The following is a 23,348-nucleotide window of genomic DNA, read 5'->3' on the forward strand; positions in this document are numbered from 1 at the left end:
CCAGAAGGCCAACGATATCCTGGGTTGAATTGGGAAGAGCGTTGCCAGCAGGTCAAGGGAGGTGATCCTCCCCCTCTACTCAGCCCTGGTGAGGCCACACCTGGAGTATTGTGTCCAGTTCTGGGCTCCCCAGCACAAGAGGGACATGGAGCTACTGGAGCGAGTTCAGAGGAGGGCTACAAAGATGATTAGAGAACTGAAGCACCTGTTGTACGAGGACAGGCTGAGAGCTGGGCCTGGTTAGCCTGGAAAAGAGAAGGCTGAATGGAGACCTCATCAATGTCTACAAATATCTGAGGCGAGGGTGCCGAGAGGATGGAGCGGTCTCTTTTCAGCTGTGCGCAGTGACAGGATGAGAGGCAACGGGCACAAACTGAATCACAGGAGGTTCTGGCTCAATATGAGGGGGCACTTCTTTACTGTGAGGGTGACAGAGCACTGGAACAGGTTGCCCTGCTTAATCTTGATGCAATATTAAATTCAGCAGAAGTTCAACTATATATATATATATATATATAAATGAATATATATAGAAATATATATACATATAAAGGAATAGCCACTTCCCACATAAGGTTCTAAACAAAAATAATAATAAAAAATTTTAAAAAATCAACATAATTTAGAGTCTTCTTTCCAATAACTCCACGTAGATATTTCACTACTACATCCTTACATGTCTACTTACCTTTAAGAATCTGCTGCTTATTTGACTATGGTCCCTGAATGATTGAACTGCTGAGTCAGTGAAACACAGTAGTTTGAACATTACTGTAAAGAAATTAATAAATCTGGGCTTTATCTTCTGTGATTCAGCTAACTGTAAGAGTGGGATGATATTATGTCCCTATCTTTTAAGAGAGCTGTCAAGATAAAAAAAGACTGTGAAATGCTCAGATCTCTCAATAATGGGGTCACGTATGTGTCAGAACTAGGTAAGAAGAAGTGACAATGTTGATAAAATATATGAAGATTTTATGGATATTCCAGCATGTCCTCACAGACTCATTTAAACTATAAAAATATTTTCCTAGTGTTACTTTCAATAAATAGAGAAATCAATCTACCAAGATCAAACTGAGTTTAGGTTACTTTGACTAAGTGCCAATGTCAGTTATAACATCAAAATGAAAGAGAAAACAAAACAGAACACATTTCAAGCCTAACAGATGCTGAGAGTAGTGCAGCTGTGCAGTGTGTGTCCAGTTCAATTATGTTAACTTGCTAGTTCAAAAGAAAGAGCATTTGACACCAGTGAGAGTGCAATAATATAAGAAATTCTTGAAGCTGTTAGCCCAATGGAGACAGCAGGGAATGTGATAGTAATGACAATAAACTAAGTCCTGCAAGAAGAAGAGCCACACTCAGAGTTCTGAGCTTTCTGTACCGTTAAGTTCATTCAGTTCTCTTCACCGACAGCAACCTCACACGTGTGAGGGTCAGTATTTGCACCCAGAGTGTCAAAAAGATCCAATAATACGTAAATATTTCTGTCAATTTGGGGGGGGGGGGGGGGGGTGAGGGGAGTAGTAGTGCTAGTAATTGGTTGTACTAGCTGTATCTAGGAGCCTTGGCTACACTATAAACCTGAAGTTCCATACTGAAACAGTACTGAAAGGTAGTAATACCTTCATCCAAAATGTTTAGGTCATACCAGTTCCTACAAGCCTCAACCAATATCCAAAACAGCAATGTATAGACACTGCTCCATAGAAAATAAAGACCGTAATACCTACACAGTTCTTTTAGGCCAGCAATGATTACAAACCATACTCAGAAATCTATAATGATACACTGTCACCTCCCAAATGACACTAAATCCACTTGAAGAACACTTAAGAATCTTTCCAGTCTTGGAATTAAAAACAGTGCTACCAACAGCAAAAATAAAATCTGAATAAAGAACAGAGTCAACCTCAGCCTCTACAGCCAAGAAAACAAAACCGAAACAAATCCCTGTGAGATCAGCTGTTATTTACTTCACTCATTCTTATCAAACAATTATGCAAGTGCCAGCAAGCCGATCAGTGCATCTGTAACTTGAAATTAACCACAATAAAGATTGTGTTTTCCTAGTGTTTAGCCAGCAGAGGCTGGAAGGTACAGATAAAGGATTACAGGGAGGATTAATGGGTATTATTGCATCTGTAGATAGCTAGGGTTAAGAGGGAAAATCATGAGAAACTGGGTTTCATTAACTCAGTTTTAGAGAGTAAAATATTTTAGGCAAACAGTGAGACATATGAAGTAAAAAAGTAAAATATATATGAAGTCAAAAAAGTAATTAAACTAAGAACCACATTTCTCATCAGGATTTAGCTTCATGGCAACACAGTGGAGAGGAACCACAAGTTTCAGGGCTGTACCCCAAGACATTACAAGGCTGAAACTTTTGACTTATAGTAAGCCACTTTGCAAGCTTTACAGCAGGTCTGTGTAGATTAGCAGAGCCACACAGCAATTCACTCTTGTCCTCAGTACTGGAAAAAAAAAGTGGAAGGGATTTGCATTGCAAAACAACACGAGCTTTGAGCTAAGATCTCTGTCCCATTGGAATCAATGGAATTATAGCATTGGGCAGCTGGCCTGAACAAGGACTGCTTCTGTATAACAGAAAACAACAATTGTTTTTGACATATGTCAATCCAAGGTTACCACAAAGGGAACGCTTTTCCATGTGGAAGAACAATTATGTCAAGGAGCACTGAATAATTCATGGGCCATTCTGCTTACTGAAAGGATCCCTCATCCTCTCTTCTGTCCATAGATCCAGTCCTGTTCTTCACAAGAGAGGTGCTCCAGCCCTCTGATCAGCCCTCTGATCAATTCTGTGGCCCTCCTTTGGATCTGCTCTGACAGGTCCATGTCTTTCTTGGGCTGGGGGCCGCAGAGCTGGCCGCAGTCCTGCAGGTAGGCCTCACAGGGTGGAGCAGAGGGGGACAATCCCCTCCCTCACCCTGCTGGCCACGCTTCTTTTGACGCAGCCCAGGATGCAGTTGGCTCTCTGAGCTGTAAGAGCACACTGCTGGCTCACACCGAGTTTCTCATCCACCAGAACCCCCAAGTCCTTCTCTGCAGGGCCCATATAAACTCTTCCATACGAGGGGAGAAAAAGGGGATGTTAATGTAGCCAAAGCCCTGTTTTAGAAGAATGTTTAATAGAGAAACTTTCAGGTTTAAGACAATCTACAAAATATGAATGTCCAGTGAGAGCTTATCAGATGAATCATGCCAGAACAAAACGGAGAAGGTATCAGATAGGCCCTGTTCTCCTTAGCACTGTCAAGACTCAGACGCTCAGAGACAGACAGCCCATAAACGTAGGTGCCTGTGGCATTTCAGCTTTGAAAAGTAGATTAAGGTTATGTGGCAATTGCACAGGTGTTTTCAGGATGGCACTTTTAAAAGCGGGCACCCAGGTGCTACTCAGGTACCACTGTAGAGCTGTCCCTTACGTCTTAACTTTGCAAAAGGGCTAAAGTGTGTCAGTAGTCTTTATGGATCACATCCCTAAAATTAATCATGGGTATTGTCCACATGACCATGAACAATTTATACCCCACTTTATTTTTGTGGGGTATAAATTAAACCCTTCATGGAACTGGCCTTTCTTACCTTTCATAGAAGAAAGTGCACAGTAATGCTTTTACGGAGATGACAATTATTTAGCTCTCTCTGTCTCCTCTTTCTCTAAGAGTCCCTCTGGTGACATCCCTCTGCCCCTCAGATATCAACCACGCTCCTCTGAAAATGTCTCATTGACTGACCTACTTGATTTAAACTCAGAGCAATTGCTCTTAGTTTGAAGCTTGCTGCTGCTCGGAGCCAGAGAAAGGCAGAAGTGTCAAACACCTTCTCTGTACCCTCCAGGTATCTTAGATGGTCTGATAAAAAGTGAATACATCTCCATCCAAACATTTCCTTGCATAAGATATATGTGTAATATTCCCTCTGTGAATGCAGTCAGTACTGCAATACTGGATTTATTCAAGTCAGTCAGCACAAGTATCTGAAAGGCCCTTTGATCTTTACAGTTATGTCTGGGAGCACAGTCAATCCTGTTGTCTTTAATTTGCATCGGTCAGGGGCTGAAATGGCTCCCTAGCAGTGATGTTCAGTTTTTTGCTGTGCTGCTTATGACACAGGCAAGAAAACTGTATTATATGCACAAGACTACTGGTGTTTTCCACAAAGTACTAATTAGGGATGGCTGACTAGATATAAATTACCAGCAGGAAAGAATTTAATTGTCTTACAGATGCTTATAGCTGCTCGGGGGCAAGCAAATCAAAAAGCATGTTAATTGCTCAATACCACAGATTCTTTCACACAAGTAAGGTTTCTTTTTTATCTTACTTTAAAGTTCAGGCCCAGTTTGCTGACAGCCTTACTACACGTGGTTTAAATTCCATCTTTGTGTCTTCACTGATATAAGAAAGAAGAAATTCAATAAATATTTCTAAACATAACGGAGTCCATGAAACTTGGAAACCTGTATCAAACTTCATGCTCACGTTTCTTGCTGCCTAACACTCCTTCCTACCTGGGTTCAGTGGGAGAGAAAATGCCCCACACGAGATTTCTGATCACCTGGAGATTCAAATGGTCTTCTGGGGCAGAAACTCTACATTGTGGGGAAAAAAAAAATCATAGAAACATAAAATCATAGAATGGCTTGTGTAGGAAGGGACCTTAAAGATCATCTACCTCCAACCCCCTTGCCATAGGCAGGGATGCCACCCAGTAGATCAGATTGGCCAAGGCCCCAAAATGAACCCTTGTGTCCAAGTTTGTGCATAAAATCATTTCACGCCTGTATTCATACTGAAGATGTCCTCTTCCAGTCTTTGATGACATAACACACCTTGACATTGAATAGTAAGGATGGAATAGAATAGAATAATAATAAAAAAAAAATCTTGTCATTAAAGCAAAGAGTCAGAAACAATGACTTCTAATGCAAGAACAGTTTGTTAAAGTTAATATTTTTTTTTTTGTTAGAGTAAAGCATTCTGAAGTCCTGAAAAACTTTTCTCTTTTTCCTTTTTATACTATCTAGTCTAATAAAATTTCAGTACTGTCCAACATAAGCCTGCCTACAAACTTTCTCTTTTTTCTCTCTGTAGAACATCACAGCTATAAGACCATTGTCATTATGACCTCTAAATAATTTTTCTATCTTTTCTGTTCGTTAATGATGTAATTTTGAAGCTGGTCACCAATTACCAGATTTTCAAAAACATTTATGTGTCTAATCATGCATATAGATGTGTAGTGAGGTCATCATTAGATACATCTCAGACTAACATACACGCTTAGTGTTTAGCTCCATTGATTCCCATAGTGTTTAGGCATCTGAATTTTTTATAAACATTCTTGGTTTAAAACCAATGGGCAGCTAAGCACCACCACATCACTCTCTCACTCTCCCTCCTCAAAAGGACAGGGGGAGAAAATATATTGAAAACAGCTTATGGGTTGAGGTAAGGACAGGGAGAAACCCTAACCCAGTACTATCACGGGCAAAAAAGACTCAAAACGTAAGGGAGATTAATGTGATTTATTGCCCATTATTAACACACTAGAGCAGTAAGGACTAAAGGCAAACTAAAAACACCTTCTCCCATCCACCATCTTCTCCCTCCTCTCCCCGAGCAGCACAGGGGAACAGGGACTGGGGGTTGCGGTCAGTCCCTGACGCTTTGTCCCCGCCGCTCCCTCACGGTCCCTCTCTGCCCCTGCTCCACGCGGGGTCCCTCCCACGGGATGCCGTCCTTCCCCAACTGAGCCTGCGGGGGCTGCCCACAGGCAGCAGCTCTTCAAGACCTGCTCCCACACGGCTCCGTCCCACGGGGTCCGTCCCCCAGGAGCAAACTGCTCCAGCACGGGTCCCCCACGGGCGGCAGCTCCCCCCAGACCCCCTGCTCCTGCGGGGGCTCCTCTCCACGGGCTGCAGCTCCGGCCCGGGGCCTGCTCCTGCGGGGGCTCTCCGTGGGCCGCAGCCTCCTCCAGGCCACATCCACCTGCTCCACCGGGGGCTCCTCCACGGGCTGCAGCGTGGAGATCTGCTCCGTGTGGGACCCGTGGGCTGCAGGGGGACAGCCTGCTCCACCAGGGGCCTCTCCACAGGCCGCGGGGGAATTGTGCTGTGTGCCTGGAGCACCTCCTGCCCTCCTGCTGCACTCACCTTGGGGACTGCAGGGCTGCTTCTCTCACAACTCTCACCCCTCTCTCCCAGCTGCTGTAGCACAGCAGGTTTTTCCCCTTAAATCTGTTCTCCCAGAGGCCCAACCAGTGTAACTCGTGGATCTGCTGTGGAGCTGGCTCTGATCTGCCATGGGGCAGCTGCTGGGCTCTGCTCACAGAGGCCACCCCTGAAGTACCCCCCCCGGTGACCAAGACATTTCATGTAAACCATGGAACTCTACTCCTTATATTGCTTAGAATTTGCTTGCATGTTGTTTGAGTTTGGGCGAGGGTGAAAGCAGTCTGCTGGGACATTATCACAGAAGAGCTGGTGCTCAGCACTCTCAATTCTATTGCAGTATTCATTAATAATTAGTGGACTTATTTTTGTGTGTGTATGTTTCAACATTTGCATTCCAGTGCAAGGAAACTGTTCAAGCTATAAGTACATGCAAAAATGATTTTTGACCTGTGGTCCTCATATCTGTGAAAATCTTAAGCTATTTCTAGAGGCTGAACAAGAAGCCAAACATATTGCAAGCTAGTTCAGATTCACTAATTAAAGGGAATAGTAAGGGATATTTAATGAGAAGTGAACAAAGAAAGTGCTGAACAGAGGAGACTTGTGAGCCCTTTCCCAAGCAGGTCATCCTCTCAGGAGAGAAACAAAAGTGCAGAATAAAATTCAGATAAATAAAATAAATAAAAATAACCAAAAAATATAAATGAACAACAAAAAATTCAGAGGAACCATTGCAGAGGCAAGCCACCAGGACCAGAAGGTCAAGTAAGGCCCCCACTTGGGGGCCAAATTATAATGCAAGAAAAGTCATTTTATTTTCCAGTGGGCAGGAATATGTGCCTGTCATTCTAGAGAATTTGACGCTAGCTCTCTATCCCTTACTAATTGGTCTCAGCATCAGGAAAGCTTGCTTCATTTCTTTTTCCTTTTTTTTTTTTTTTTTTTTTTCTCTACAGAAGTTGATAGGACAACACAATTTGCTGAAAATAACATGTTGCTCACTCTTTCTTGTCTGTGCCCTCTGACACTGGTAGAACACTTCATCTGAAGTAGTTTTTATTATCAACATTTAAGTCCTGCAACCACTGTTGTTTTCATTCCAGAAAAATAAATTCTCTTCTCCAAAAGCACAAAAAAATCTGGGATAAAGTAACTTAATATTGTGCTGTGAACTGATCACGAACTCAGACAAAGAAAAATCCTTTAAGTGGGATGCCAAAGTTAAGTCAAAGTCCCTGACTGGTTCCTCTCACTCGTGGACAAGGTTAGAGCCCACTCTGTCCTTAGGGATCTTCCTGAGACACATATAGATGTTGCCTTCATATTCAGTGTTCGGGCTGGCAGATACTCCAGCGGAAAAAAAAAAAAAAATCCCCCAAGAAACAGAGAGAAGCAAACCCCCCAAAGCCTAACTGCAGTAAATGTTTGTCTATAGACAAGCTTTATACTATTCTTCAAGAAGTAAAGGGAAAAATATGACAATTAAATCATTTTTTTTTTTTTTTGCCTCCGCAATGTGCTAAGCAACTTTAAAGCATAGCCAAACCTGAAAGGAAGAAAACTAGCTAGGGCAGAATGTGAGCTCTGGAGCTCAGAAAGGAGAGCTTCAAGTGGAAGATTCTGGGTCAGAGATGCAAAAATGACTTGTAACTGAGGGAGAGAAACATTATGAAGAGCTGGAAATGGAGCAAGTTAATAGGGGAAAAAAAAAAAAAGGCAGCAGCTATTAAATATGTTATTAAGATTCACTGAACAGCAAAGAGTACTTCAATGGCTAAACAAGCTAGCTAAAGAAATCATGATAATGGCAATATGTAGATGATGGGTCCCGCTCCTCCCCTCAAGCAAGGTTTTTTAAGTTGATAGCCATAATTACATGCCTCCTAGCTCAGCACGTTCCTCCCCTCCCTAATATATTGGGTGCCTTAAACCAGTATGACCAAAAGCCCTGAGAGAATTCACTAAACAGAGCAGATCCCACAGATGAGGGAGCTTCACTAAGAGAAGCCTAACAGCCTGATAAATCACCCCTCTGTCCCCCAGTAGGTGAAATTCCCATTAGTGGCTGTGAGTGGGTGGCCAGTAGGTGGCAAGAAGGATGGTAAGGTTAGAGAAATATTACTGGCAGAACACAGCAGGCACAGGCTGGGATCTAAATACCAAAAGATGGATGTGGAGGGACTGAATTTCAGCATGTAATGGAATAGTGGACATCTGCTTAAGTCTGGTTGTTTCAAAGCCATCCGCTGAATTAAAGAAAGTGTCCACATTGCAACGGTAGGGTGTAAATCATTACCAGTCTTCCCTTCATCTCACTCAGGCATAGACTATCAGTCCTAATGATTTCTTAATATCATTATTTATGTTCTAAAGCACTTTGGAGATTAGTGAAAAATATTTTTACTGCACTGACATACTGCCAAGAGTCTTAACCAGTCCCGGTAAGCCTTTATTTCTCTCTTTAGTGGCCCCTCCATAGGATTCTTTCTTGATTTTGTCTCAGAGGTCATATGCCTATAAGAGTAGTCATAAGATGACAGTAATTTCATTTATTTATTTATATATGTATTCCTTGTGTGTCCCTGCCAGCAACCAAGCAACCTGTGCTAGCTGTCTGACTGCACTAACCCATCCCTGGACCCAGGGATTCAGGCTCCCCCTGGCATTTTCTTACTGTGCTAGTAGGTTGACAGAGTATTAATAGTAGTTCATGAGTGTAAAGCCTTGGATCAGTGGCATCCCTGATGGTTATTCCTCACTTTTTACTGTCCATAGTTAGATAAGACTTATTTGGAAAAGTGTTTCTAGATTTGATCTGGGGAGAAAAACGTGGCTAATCCTGGAAAGTTACTGCAGCCCTCAGCAAAAGCTTACTCTGCATGTTCAGCTGAAGAGAGGGTGCCCACAGTATAAACGGATATTTTAGGTAAGTGAAGCAGAAGTGAGATAAACCTGGGAGAAAGCCAGCTAATGCGGGTCACCAGATGGGATGCTATAAAGCAAAAGGCACAGTAGCAGGAATTATCTGAATAAGAGCAAAACAAAAGGACATAGCCATTATCAGTAGCTCTTACCCTTTTATCTAGTCAGGATTGGAACTGAAAAATCTGTAGTAGATGTATGGGTGCATATAATGCAACAGACATCTAAGAGAACAACATTGTATGAAACAGAAATAATACAGGTTATTTATTATTAAGGCAATAGTAAAAGGACAGGAATATTCAGTTGTTAGAAGCTGTAAACTAGAAGTAGCCACTACTTTTAAAGGATCTTGTAATTTTCTCCTATGTGCCCCTTTTCACACTCAGCCCAAGCCCTCACATGTCCACCTCTGCAGCCCTGGGGGAAGCCAACAAAATAGCCCACTGAGGATTTCTGTGCAGGCACACTACAAGAGAACTAACCCAGATGCTGATCATCTTTTTCAGCCCCAAAAGATCTTACTTATCTTTTTCTTCCTTTTTCTTCAAAGAGGGCTGAAGACTGAAGACACACAGTTAAACAGTATATTTTACTCTCATCTCATGAAAAGAACTGTAGGACAGAAGGAGCTTGGGGCCTTCTGACTTTCTCCTAAGGTACATCAATTTTCATGTTCAGCCTGAGCTGCTTGGGGGTAGCCAGGAAAACCTTCCCCCCCCCCCCCCCCCCAGACAGGGACAGGATACATCCCTTTGTAGTAAGTTGAGGAGGTGGTGTTGGCTGGATGATGTGTGCTATCTGTGGCTAGCACAAGAGAAAAGTAACACGCAGAAAGAGATTTAACCAAATTGGTCTATCAGTTTGATAGAGACAGACCTCACTGTCCTCTAGCAAATCCAGAATTATTGCTGCAATAATCCTCTCCAGACACTCGCGCTTCAATGTGACATTGCAATGAGAAGAATCTCAACAGTTAGGTTTCAAAACAGAGATATGCAAGGGTGTTCGGCACACTGGGCTACTGGATTATCTTAGACACATGCTTGTTTTCAGGGATGCCAGGATTTGTACATCTGCAGAATTTGGTAGTGCACATTTAAAATAAGATGTGCAAGGTGAATTTAAGAACATAAAATAGCTGTGCTGTGGTCAGGCAAAGGGTTCATTTAACACAGTAGTCTTTTTCTAACACATAAGGAAAGGAAAAAAGAATTAGACAAGATATCTTCCAGCATTGACTATCTACAGCTGATACAGCTGGAAAAAAAGTGGACAAGCTTCCATTTGTCTTCACCTCAGCTGACATAATAAACAATACCACTTTTCCCTGAAGACTTTGTCTACTTGAATCCATATATTATCCCTGCTAAAAAAAAATATTATTATTGTGTAAAACAAAAAGCTGAAATTTATCCTTCAATATTCCTCACTCATTCCATTCATGTGAGAGTAGATAGTAGACATTTTTCCCTGTTGATCTTTGGATGAAAAATATTCGTTTCTCCCCTAATTCTAATTTTATACAAACTGACATTTAAAGAAATGAAAGCATTCCAAAAAATTAAAAGAAAAGACATTGGTTGGTACTCATTCCCCCATCCCTGTCTAGTTTTTCCTGTGTGGGAAGTGTCTGTCTTATTTTAATGACAAATCTGATGCAGCTTTCTGTCTTTCTTTGATGGTGTCTCTCCAGGACTGAAGGAATGAATATCTTGTTCTGGAACATAACCTCACAGCTGTTGATGACCATTTCACATAGTAGAATTGGTATGAATGAACTTTCAAGGTATGCCAGCATTAAAATCATGTTAGACCAATGCAATAATGTCCACAACATAGACAGCTCATATGAAGGTAGTACCAGAGATAGAAGAATACTCACAGAAGACGTTCCCTTCCGAGGAGAAGATGAAGACTTGTGATTCCCCCTTCAGTATCAATGGGAACTTAAGCTGTAGCAATAGATAGGCAATACCTTGAAGGGGACTTCAGTTATACAGGAGACATATGTTGTGACAATCCATTTTTGTAGTATGCTGTAGCTATGAAGGTGTTGAGGTATGACAGAGGTTTTAGGATGTGACTGAAGGGCTTTTTTCCCTTAATGTCAACATGTAGAGTAAAATATATTACCTCTCCATAAAAATATCACCTTCTTGAAAGCACAGATTAGATGTGAAGGAAGATAAATAAAAAAATAGATAAATAAATAAGCAAGATTGAAAAATTGCTTGCACTTGCAAAAGATTCATAGAAATAATAGTCTCTGGGTAGAAACATTCAATAGCAAATTCTACCAAATCAATCAATCAGTCAATTAAAATCTTTCCTCAAAGGCCTTGTTTTAATCAGTTGTGTTAATTTATGGATTTAGCTCATCACCCTAATCTTTTCTCCTTCTCTTATTCTGCCAGTCTGCCTTTAATCACCTGTAGGCTCACTGAAAACATAAATGATCTCTTGGAGACTTTCTTGCAAGCAAAATCAGTGCCTGCACAGCATGGGGTTCTTCTAATTACAGCCTTAATTTCACATTTCTGTCATTAGTGGTCATCCTAGATTAGAGCATAGATGACTTTTTAATGTAAGCAAATACTCTTACAAAGCATTTTCCTTCTTCACCAGCAAGCAGGTGCATTAAAGATACTTAGAGCAATCAGACAGAAGACTTAAAGAACAGAGGCAGTTCACACAGCATTCAGGGCCATAATGTACCCATCAGAGCTATAACTAGCCAAGATGTTCCCTGATGCATAACTTCTTTGATGGGCTCTTCTCCCCAAAGTCTCTAGTGTCCTTGTGCTTTGAGCATATCCATGTAAGCTTATTAAATCATTCCTCAGATTAACTTTATAGGATGAACTCACAGTAGGGCTTCCTGGACAGTGCTGTATTTATTTATTTATTTATTATGTTCAGCCAGTTACAAGAATGAAACTGTTCACTGGGGAAAAAATCCCTGAAGCGTAAGGAAGATCAATCAGTCTTCAAATAGTAGCCAAGCTTATTTTGCAAGAGTAACAGGTAAAGCATCCTGAAGACAAACAACATATTCCCCCACCAAAATAAATAAATAAATAAATAAATAAAAACACCCTACAGACAAAACAAAACAAACAACAAAACAAAACAAGAACAAAAAATGAGTCTCTGCCATCTGCTTTGCCCCAGAGGGGCAGACGCTGGAAGCAGAGGACCAGCCTTTCTGCAGGAAGATGGTATGTGTCAATAGCTGTTGCTACATCTCCACAGAAGCACCTTTCCTATTCTCCAGGAGCCATAGGAATAAAAATAAAAAATTAAAAAAAAAATAAATTGAAAGGTTTTCCATATTTCCTTCACCATGTTTCTTTTTCTTAGTTCTACTACACCATGTTCACCTGGAAGGAGTTATCAGGCTTTAGAACTTAGGAGCCCAACAAACCACCCAATTTTGGTCATAGCACTGAGGGACCTTTAGCAACTCATGTGGCTTTTCTGAGATACATTGGAGTAATGCAGAAGTTAAAGACAGTAAACCAGGCTAGTAGCTTCTTAGAGTCACCACTGAAAGGCATTTGGCCGTTACTAATTTTTTTTTTCTTTCCCTTTTTCTAGAGGAACTTTCTCTCTATGACTCGTTTCCTTGTCTGAAGGACTTTACATAATGGAAAGGTAAATACAACTTTGGGTGGTGTAAACCAACCCTACTGACCTGGCTCAGCATCCCAGGTTGGATTGGTTAAAAAAGAATAATGATGTCATCTTTTTCAAGCAGAAAAAAAAAGGGGGGGGGGGGGGGGGAATTCTTCCCAGGTATCTAGTTTACCAACAAATACGTAAAGAATTATCTACGTATTTACACAGAGAATCATGATTTTTCTATTTTTCTAGCATCTGCTTTTGCTTTTGTTGAGGCAGATTAGCACAGCTAAGTTAAACAGGGATAAATTGTCCTCAAACTTCATTTGGACTGACTTGAAGAAAAAAGAGTGTGCTCAAAACCTTTGCCTTTTCCAATGGTGTCTGCCATTCTAATGAAAGTTATCACCTCTGTTTTCAGATTTTGCTTCATTAAAGCTGGAAGCAATCTTGCTGTTGACTTGCTGGGAACAATGTTGGATTTTTAATGTTACCATCATACACAAAGCAGATTATGGACATGTGAGTCAAGGTTGCTCACAAATATGCCCTTTTCAAAGCAAGACATGCCCATTGGATCTCATTAAGGCAGAGGCAGGTTGCATATGAAGTCAGTGGAAAATATTTCATGGCTGCTACAAATGGAGGATTCCTACACGTTATTCCAAAACCTAACCTGGAATGACAGTGCAACAAAGAGCAAAAAGAAAAAGGAACAAACAAACAAACAAAAAACCCACTTCTTCCACTTCCCCCAACAGCTCTTATGTTTGCCTAGCTTTAGTGTTATGATATGGAGCAGCAAATTAAGTTAATTCTCTCCCACAAACATACTCTCTAATTAGTGACTGCTGTTTCTAGACTGAATAAGCTGTAAACATGGAAATGTTCATCTTCAATGAAAGGTAAACATGTACAATCGTGCACATACTTGTATATAAATGCAAAGAGACATATACTTTAGTTCATATACTTTATTTACATAAAGTATTTGATTTAATGGGATCATCTGCAGTTAAATCTTTCCATGGTGTTTTTATCAGTTGATAAGAAGAAAGTACCTCTATCTAATTTGCTTTGGAGGTGGGGAATAAACTTGTAACATCACTATAGAATTACGAATATGTATATTATTATAATCATTCATTAAGACATGTAATGATGACATATTATGATTATAATAATACACAACCCCCACCTCACTATAGCCTCCTTTAAGGTAATCATAGAGGACTATAATGTCTCCCCTGAGCGTTCTTTTATCCAGGCTAAACAACTCCTGTTCCCTTAGCCACTCCTCATAAGACTTGTTCTGCAGACAATTCACCACCTACGTTGCTCTTCTTTGGACGTGTTCCAGCACCTTGATGTCCTTCTTGTGGTGAGGGGCCCCAAAAATGGTTCTGAGTGGTAAACAGCCACTACTGAGTAAACACATCTGCTTTTAGAAGCCAAGGATCTCTGGGATGGCTCATTATTTGACTGGGAGGGCGCCTGGGATTTCTGGAGACCATGTGATATGTCAAGGAGCTGTGGGTGAATGTGAGATCAGAGCTGTACAAGTTGGCTCTGTAGCTCGGTGGGCAGTGACAGAAAAGAGAGAGGCTGGGAACATCGGCGGCATCAGAATGGCAATCCTTTTCCACCAGCCATGGCACCTGCTGAAGGTGGGAAGCAGGGAGGTAGCATCCAGCTGCCTCTGCAAAGATCCAGCTCCTAAAAAGCCATTTTTAGCAACTCCATCTTTGCTTCACCATCTTGTTATTGAACTTCAGAAAGCATCCCATTCACAAACCCATTGCTGTGCGCTTTGTTGACCATTCCCATCTCTGCTTGCTTCAAAAAATCGTAATTGTTCAGTTTGAAAAACAATTTTAAGAAGTCAGCATTATTCAGAGAGACTGAACCAAACTTGCTGCCCATCCAACCCCTCTAAATCCCTGGCTAATATTTCACAGGACTGGATTCACCTTTCCGTGCTCCCTCGGTTGGACTAACACGACCAGACCTGCGAAGAACTTGGGAGCCCTCTGCGGACAGAAAGAGGGACGGAGCCTGGATCCTTCAGCAGATCCGGAGCTCCATCTAGTGTCAGATAGCCAAATGGCGAGGGAATGTGAATATATCCAGAATACACAGCTTTTCATAGAATTACAGAATCATTAAGGTTGGAAAAGCCCTCCAAGCTCATCTGGTCCAACCATCCCCCTACCACCAATGTCACCACCAAACCATGTCCCTAAGCACCACGTCCAACCTTTCCTTGAACACCCCCAGGGACGGTGACGCCACCACCTCCCTGGGCAACCCGTCCCAGTGCCTGACTGCTCTTTCTGAGCAGAAATGTCTCCTCATTTCCAACCTGAACCTCCCCTGGTGCAACTTGGGGCCATTCCCTCTCGACCTATCACTGGTTATCTGCACGAAGAGGCCCACCCCCAGCTCCTCACACCTCCACACCTTTCTTTCAGGCAGTTTCAGGGAGCAATAATGTCTCCCCTGAGCCTCTTCTTCTCCTGACCAAACAACCCCAGTGCCCTCAGCCGCTCCTCATAGGACGTGTGTTCCAGGCCCTTCACCAGCCTTGTATCATTTTTCAAACTATAATCGATGTCTTCAAGAATGCCAAGCGATTTGTTGACAGTGCTGCTGGGGCTGAGCATCTCTGAGTCAAGGGCAAAGCTTTGGTCCTTTAGTGGAGAGCACAGCATGAGAAGTCAATCAGAGCAAGGCTGAGTGCTTGGGTTTCCTCCTACAGACTTTGGTATCTTGGGTACATTCCACAGAGCTACATTTTAAAGCAAAACTATAAAAACATAGGTACCCAAGGCCAAATTACAGTTCTAAAAATCTCTGTACAGAATAGGCCAAAACTCCATAAAGAACAGTTTCTATTTTGTTTTGTTTTTCAATTATTCTTCTGGTTCCTAGAAACACTTAGCTTTCACTTGTAAAGGGAGTTTTAGCCTTCCTCAGCTAATCCAGATCCCAAGCATGACAGCTCTTTGGCATCTCTTTGACATCCTTCTCGGAGATTCCTAGTGGGCTGTAGATGTTCCCAGAGGCCACCTAATGATGCAGGATGCAGAGGGGAGGCAGGAGTTCAGATCTTCCTTTGAACAAATAGCATTTTCCAGCTGTTTTTATAGCACTCAGGCATCTGGGGAGGTAACCCAGCGCAGCTGACTCCTAAGTCTGTCTGTTCTCAAACTGACCTTTTCCAGCGAAGCTGTTTTGTCCCTGGCGGTGTCCTCTCCTGTGCTGGGGTGCTCCTTTCATTCTCTGAAGCAGTGACTTTACACAGAGAAGAAAAAGTTGCTGAGCTCAATGTGAGCCAAATTTGAGGTTATTTCAAATGATTATGACAGATGTACAAAAATTTCCTTGCAAGACCCATATAGACAGAGGTCAGCAGCACTATACTCAGGATTTGTAAAGCAAAATTGATTTTATGTCCAGTGGTATTTGTTTACTGTGTGCAAACACAGCCAAGTAAATAACTGATTTTGTGCTTAGTTTTAAAGTTTTAAAGAAAATTATTCAATATTTTAAAATGAGGGAGACAGTTTTTTACTTTTAATTTGTGTGTTTAATCAGCTGAAATAACTTGACGAACTTAGCAATGTTTCACCCAGTCAGTCAATTTGAATCTTCATTTTTCAAACAAATGTCCATTCATCTCAAAGAATACAACACATTAATATAAAGACACAAGCACTTTTTTTTCTTTTTTTTTTTTTTCTTCCTTTTTTTCTTTTTCTCCCCAGTTAATAGCTTCAAAATAATCTCTTGGGTCTGTCCATTTATTCTACACCCCTCTTCCTCTGACCTGCCCAAAACGACTGACGTATTATCCCTGTGTGTGAACTTTTTCATTGCTAGGAGTGGTTCTTTAGATCTTTTAGGTCTTAAATAACTCAGGCAGTACTGTGAATGGTGGAAATCATAAAGTTTTTTTTTTTTTTAATGAATATGAGCTGAAAAGGTTGAACTCTTATGTGGCTTCTGCGATTTTTAATAAGGTTTGGTCTCATATGCTGTTCCTTTCTCTCTTTCCTTCAACAGAGAGCATTAATAATGTCATGTTCAGCTATATGATTCCCTATTGTTATTAAACTGCTTAAAAAGTAATGCTATTCAGCCTCTGTTTGTCTTGCTTTGTCAAGGGTGGCTGGAGTGGGACATTGGATTTAAAAGCTTTTGGGGGAAAATGGTCAAGAGCACATGTGTAGACAGGGATCATACGAGTCATTTTTCCATGAAACCACTGAAGTGCCTCCAGAATGATTTTATTTTAAGAAACAACATACAACTAATTTCAGTACTGCATTTTGCTGTCACCACATGGATTTTGTTGCAGCATCTGGAAGTTATTAGAAGGACTGATTCCTACTTCTCCAAGTATAGATTTTATTTTATTTTTCTCAGAGCTAATCAAAACCATTTTCCTCGTCATTTGTTTTTTAGAGTAAGGGGAGAGTTCAGGCAAAAAAAAAAAAAAAAAAGTGGATGTCTAATGTCACTGAAAACATCCAGAACTATCTCTGAGGTCTCCACAAGGCAGACAGATGTGGCACTGCAGTGAGGAGGTTTTGTGTCCTTTTGGAGCAGCAGCTGGAGGCCAGGCAGAATGTCCTTGGGTGACTCAAATAGAGCCAGATGTCCATCCGTAGGCACTTGAATTGCTCTTTAAGTACTTGTCTGGGGAAGAAAAAAAAAATAAAAATAAAAATAAAAAGATTATTTTGTGATATTTGTTGTGGGAATACTTCCTTTTTGGTTTTGGCTTGAGGGTTTTAATGGAACATTTAAACCAGCACTTAAACTTTTTTCTCCTGAAAGAAACAAACAAAATGCACACCACAGTCAAATGATAATAATAGAAGGACGCTATATTTAGTTGTAGAATATATAATTCAATTTTAAAGCACAGTTTTTGTCTTCGGGTTGCTTTGGAAGTGGAGTGAAGAGGAAGGGACACAGCTACATTACAGACAAAATCTTTTGCTGCTGTGCTGTGACGACTTTCTGGTAATTTTTTCACTGAAGGCAACAATCTCCACTGCCTTCAGATGCAGCTTCACATACTGCCTTAGAAACAAGTTCACGCTTTGAAGTACAGTTTTGAGCAATATGTAGTCCATAAACTGTCTCCCCAAATATCACCTTTTTACTCTGGCTGCAAATGCAGGGTTCAACGTATGCGTGAAGGCTTTCCATGGATGGGGCACCCTTTCACAAAAGCCACCGCCAAGAGGACAGTAAGATCTAGTGATTGCCTTTTGTTATCAGGTCAATTGATTCTGCCCAATCAACGACAAAACCAACAAAACCAGTGTGCGACTCCCTCTCTGACACTTTCGTCTGTTCTTTGCTCCTTTGTCACGGGACTGTCATTAATATTTATGCGCCAGCAGTCATTCAGGATTTGGCCTTGTACCAGTGATGACCAGGTTTATAGATGTGCACGACACAGATGTTTCTTCTTTCTGCATTTTTACTGGTATAGGTAAACACTATGTAATAAGTTACATAATAAGGATTATCCTTTATTGGTTTTTTAAGTTAGTCCATGTGATTTCTGTGAGCAAGTGAGTGTTAATAAACCAGTTAATTATTTTCTTGAACCTTTCCAAGCTCAAATAACCATTCCAAGTGCTTAAGTTATCTCGGTGTTGCACATATGCATATCACTTACATTCTAACATCTTACACTATTTAGCCTAGAGCAAGAAAATTAACATGTTAACATTAACATGTTCTTTGTTTTGCATGGCTTTCCATTGATGGTATGCTTATACTTATCATACAACATTTGGCATCCATCTTAGACATTTACACATAGATTTTTACAGAGTCCAAAATTAGGTTTTTAAGTGATCTGCTCAAGGTCAAATACAAAAGTTGACAAGTAATCCAACCAGTTAGAGCAGATATGAATGAAACATTTTAGGCATGAAAATGTTCACTGGGAAACACAGATTCATGTCAGCCAAGGCATTTTCAGAAAGTGAATTTTTCCATTTCAGTATCTCTTATTACCAACATATTCCAGTGTCATTTGTTTCCCAAAATAAACCTGCAAAAACCTGCTCTTGTGATTTTCCAGGAACTTAAAGGAAAAAAAAAAAAAAAGAGAGAGAGAGAGAGAGAGGGAGAGAATTAATAAAACCTAAGCAAACTATTGCTACTTGTTCTGATCTTTTAAAGCTGTATTTTTTGGTTCATCAGTATATTTGAAAGGGAAAAATAATAATAATAAAAAAAACAATGAACAGTCAAACAAAAAGGACAACCTGAACGTCTTCTCTAGTTATAAGAACTAAAAAGAAGCTTCAAATTTTCCATTTCATTTTCCTGACGCACACACTGCTTTCCTTTTCTTTCCTAACCACCACCACTTGCTCACTTCAGTAAGAAATTCAGGCATCAGCGCCCTGTCAGAGGCAAGACCTTTGTCTCCGTACAGGCAGATGAGTTCAAACCAGCACAAAGCCGCTAATGAGAGGTGATGCCGACCCACCTGCTTGTCAGCAAGTACTGCAGAAGACAACGTACAGGGGTAGCACCCTGAGTAGCATCAGGGGACTCTGCATGGGCTGCCTCTATAACCAGCTCCTTTAAAGGTCACCGGTTATTTTTGCCTTCTTTTTCCCATAGCTCCTTGAACTCTCTGCTGCATAAATCTCTTTTCAAGTCACCATTGTAGCAGGCACACCACACACACTTAGGCCAACACCACCAGCCCCTCAGACTCTTTAGGCCAGAGTAGTTTCACATTTAGCTGCCACAAAAGAGGACAGTCTTCCTGTTGCTGCTTCGTGTTTCATGAAATGTCTTTTTAATTACAGTGATTCTACCTCAGTTGCTTTTCCGCTATAATAAGCCCTCTACTGCCAGGAGGAGAAACAGTAATAACAACAAACCCTGCATTAGGAGGAAACATTTCAGTCCTTGATACAAAGCTTGCTGCCATCTATTAATTAACCGAGGCCACAGGAGCTGTTTTCGTTGTTCTTGAATGAGAATTGTATTTACAAGTGATAGCTCTATCCTTTGTAATTGGAGGCTGCAGAAATAACCTACTAATCACCTGATCATTTCAACCTGAATTAAGGTGGTGATGTTTCCAAGAAAAGATCTGAGGATGTGTTCCCAGGCCAGACCTGTACTCAGGGATGTAATCATTTATCTCTTCAGCATTTGTATATCTGCCTGAAGAGCGGTTCTAAGAATAAACTAACAATGCAGAAAAGCCTGGATCGCTTTATGCATTCACCTTTGCTTACCTTCTGCTTCTATTTTATTTGATTTGCTGGTGAATATTTGCATCAAGAGCTGCAGATTTAGCAGCCAGTGTAAATGGGAGTGTTGTTTTATTATTTCCTTAGTAACATCTCAGACAAAATTCATGGCCTCTTAATGGCAAATATTGTAGTAAAATATGATTGTTTAAAAAGTTTTTATTCATATTGGAGAATAAGCCTTTCAGCATGGAAATAATTAAATAGAGAAATGCATATTTATTTAAATGCATAATTTAACAAATTTAAGATATATATATTTAAAGCTTAAGAACATAGAAAAACAGCTGTACGGTTCAGCTCAGAAACATATACAGCCAATTATGTATTTTTTTTTTTTGACAGTGGCCATAACAGAAAATTCAGGACAAGTATGAGAAGACAACAACTATGCAGAGATTCTTCCAAGAAAGCCTGGCTGACTTCCAGCAATTTGCGGCTTAGTGACTTCAGCAAAATGTTCTCGGCCACAGTGGTCAATGACTTAATTATTTGTTACGCAAATCAATCATTTTAGACACAACATATTAGGTTTAGCCAGTCACCTTTGAATACTTGGTGACCCTTCCTGGACCCCTAAATTGGCAAGTGGCTGCTACTAAAAGCAGGTATTTGTTAAGTATGGCATGTGTAATGCCAATCCTTTTCATCTGCTTGTGTCATCAGCTACTCTGGTATTTAGGCAGCCTGTACACAAATGTTGAGTCTCCTTGCAGATCAGAACAACACTGGAGATTTTTTCCATCAACATTGTTACAAGCATTTTGTGATGGACTTCTTTTCCCATTTTCATTTTTGACAATTATATTTCCCTGGGAGAATAAATAATAATAATAATAAATAAATAAAAAGTAGGGAAGCAATCACTTTTGAGATATCTTCAGGTAAGCATTGTATTCTGCACACACACAAAAATAAAAACAAACAAACAAAAAACCTAAATATTGAAACGAATATTGTAATTTCTGCATCAGCAAACAAAGGCCAGAGTGATCAGAGGCTAAAATGTGTGATGTGCCTGAAGTCTTCTAAGTTATCAGTGTGCAAGAATTATTCACCTGTTTTCCAGATAACGAATCTGGGAGAATTAAAACCTTTTTTATAATCAATTAAATAACAGGAAAAGAGTGAATATGTGTAAATGGTGAGCTGCTCACCATGTTCGTCACTAAAAACTAGATATTATGAATATAAGTGGAATTAATTATCCACGTTTAAGAAGAAACTGATGGTTTTATGTTCTCCAACCCAACTACTTTAATTCAGGGATTTTTACTGTGTTTGAAACATTGTGGGAGAAAGCAGAGTAAGGCAATCTCAATTGCCTTTAAAAGAAAGGAAATTTTGAACAAGTAAGCAAAAACCCACAATCCCGGAATGTAGGCTTGTTCCCTGACTGTGCTTTGACTGTGCTAATTTATTTAGTGTTGTTATATAATGGGAAAAAAAAAGATTTTGAAGCCTTTTCTCACATTGTTTTATTATTATTTTGTAATGTCTCCTAGAAAAATAAGAGTAACAATGGGCATACACTACACAATAACATAACTAGAAAACATCTTTCACACAAGCTTTATGATAAATAATAATATAGGTAGCTTTTTATCATCTGGAATTATTAATCTAGTAATGGCTGATTTCTTAGACACAGCTCAAATAAGGTAATTTGAGTTGCAGAGTTAGATCACATGGTATTCTGTTTTCACTACTTCTGTTTTCTTTATAAAATGTATCCGGGATGTTCAAGTAACACTTGAAATTACATTCACGTATGCATAATATGTCATATTGCTGAGCTACAACAGCAACAAAAAAAAGATGTTTAATAGCAAAAAATGTAGCAAATAGTGATAAAATATCCAACTTTTTGTACTGAAATATTAAGTTCTCAATCTCATATAAACAATTACTACAGCCTTAAATTTGACCTAGATGTTATTTTGGCTAACTGGTTAGCCAAAAGTTTAAACACTATTTTCACTTGGAGTCAAATCAAGATTTTTCTTTTATTTCCTTGTAAATGAAATCCTTGTCAAGATAGTAAAATTGCACTTTATCTTTCTTTCTTTTTCTTTCTTTCTTTCCTCCCTTCCTTCCTTCCTTCCTTCCTTCCTTCCTTCCTTCCTTCCTTCCTTCCTTCCTTCCTTCCTTCTTTTCTTCTTTCTTTTCTTTCTTTTCTTTCTTTCCTTCTTTCTTTCCAGTTTTCCTTCAGATCTGTTAAATTGTTGCACATTCACAAATTTTGCAACATAAAAGCTATTTGTCCCATTGGTCTCTTCCTGGGAGAGGTTCGTAGATTTTTCTTCTGGTGCTTATGAATCAGAGGGAGAAGTGATAATTACCTGGTGCCACCACACTTGTGCTAACCTGATATAAAAACCTAGCACTAATATTCCATATTACTTTTGTCATGGATTTTTCGTGATGAGAAATTATGCAACTAACAATTTGACCTCTTCTTTAATTATTTGTTTTGGTTATGATTTTAGCTAGATGTGTTATTTGAAATATGGTTTTCATCAAGTACCTAAAAGCAGGCATTTAATAAACCTTTGAGAGCCATAAGGTTTTTTGTATTTATATATTTAATCTCTTCTGGAGGGGAACAGTCATTTATAGTAGAAAAGGAAAGAAGGAAGAAAGGGAGGAAAAGGGGAATAAAGAAAAGAGGAAACAAGAAAAGATTTCCCAGTAGTAGTTATCACATCCAAAGTTGATTTTCTTTTTTGTTGATATTTAATGCTTTCTTATTATTAGCCTGTCAAACATTATTTGTGAAACAGGAAACACTTCAGCTCGTAAGAATCTGAAGGGATTGTTGCTTCTTATATTTGTGCTGGTTTAGACTGTGCAGTTACTTACATGTGTTTCTCAAGGTAGCGTTCAGGGAACACACTGAAGAATCCACTGTGTCAAATTTTAGGCTAAGGGCATGGTCTCCCTAGGTACACCTGTAGTCAGTAGAAAAGGGGGGGGGGAGAGAGAGAGAGAGAGAGATGTCCTTCCACAGAGCAGAAACCTAGCTTTGGCATTCTTAGGGGTTAAGTCTCCTTAGAGGAAAACAATATAAGGCTTTCATCCAAAATTAGTGTAAATGGAAGTGTGCATGTATATACATATATGTATATTCAACATTTCTCCTTCCATAGGCCAAATATGTCTGTGGAAGCACATGGGCTGGTGTTGGCATTTTTACATAGATACCAAAATAGTTTTATTTTAAACCTAGGGACTGATGGCCCTCCTGCTTTCCTGTGGTAGTTAATTTTTAGGCAACCCGTTAAATAAAT

Source organism: Anser brachyrhynchus (genome assembly GCF_964034855.1).
Source record: "Anser brachyrhynchus genome assembly, chromosome: 2".
In the NCBI taxonomy this organism is placed as follows: Eukaryota; Metazoa; Chordata; class Aves; order Anseriformes; family Anatidae; genus Anser; species Anser brachyrhynchus.